Here is a 1,244-nt window from a genome sequence, read left to right on the forward strand (position 1 = left end):
CCAAAAATCAGTTGGATTCCTCTACACCAGTAAAAATTCCTCCTTTGGAGGGTGAGAATGGTTGTACAACTTGAAGAATGTATTCAGTGTCACTAAATGGACCACGTAGAAACTGCTGAATTGATGTTTTGCTGTGTATATTCTCAACAACAAAATAAAAACAATTTAAAGAAGAAAAAAAAACCTTCTTAGGTGGAATTGATTGAACAAAAAACGACACAAATGCAACACCCAAGCTCAAATCTCAAGATCCTCATGGATCTTCTGAAGGGCTTGAACATGCACTAAAGTCAATCGTACAGAATACTTAATACCTGAGTATTTCTTGAACTTCCTGTGGCAGCTGATACAGACAACAAACACAACTTTATCACTTACCTCCTTAAAATCCTTTAATAGCACTTAAAATTTTATTTCATTATTTATTGTTAATATACATACAAAGGAACACATAAAACATTTTACCAATCTCTACATATACACTTCAATGACATTAATTACATTTTTCAAGTTGTGCAACCATTCTCACTTTATCCAAACTGTCCCACCTTTAACATACCCACAATGCACTTTGAGCAAATATCCCCCCTTTCTCTCTCCCTTCCACCCCTGGTAACCACTAGTTTTGGTTTCCATAGATTTGCTTATTTCATGTATCATAACAGTATTTGTCCTTTTGTGCCTGACTTACTTCGCTCAGCATGCTGTCACAGTTCATCCATGTTGTACTGTCCCATGCAATGGGACTTCATTCATTTTTATTACTGAGTAGTATTTCCTTGTCTGTATGGACCACATTCTGTTTATCCATTCATCAGCTGATGGACACTTAGGTTGTTTCAATCTTTGGGCTATTGTAAATAATGTTGCAATGAACACTGGTGTAGGTGACTGGCCTAGTTGCTACGTTCAGGTAGCCTGAGAGTGGGACTGCTGGATCAAATGATCATTCCATGTTTTTGAGGAACTGCCAAACTACTTGCCACAGTGGCTGTACCATGTTCCCTTCCCACCAGCAATGGATGAGGGTTCCTATCCAACAGCTATTGAAGACCCACCCTACAAAGGCCTGAATAAATTTGCCTTCATCTATTTATAGCTCATCTCACACTACTCTCTATCCTACTCTTGGAATTTTAGCCACACAGCCTTCTTGCCCATCTCAGTTTCTGTACAGATCTGCTGGTAATGTTTTTTCATGTCCACTCCTACCACAAACTAGTGTCATCTTATCTTCAGCTACT

The sequence above is a fragment of the Orycteropus afer genome, unplaced genomic scaffold, assembly GCF_000298275.1.
Source record: "Orycteropus afer afer isolate SDZICR_OR568_19922 unplaced genomic scaffold, OryAfe1.0 scaffold00540, whole genome shotgun sequence".
NCBI classification, from domain to species: Eukaryota; Metazoa; Chordata; class Mammalia; order Tubulidentata; family Orycteropodidae; genus Orycteropus; species Orycteropus afer.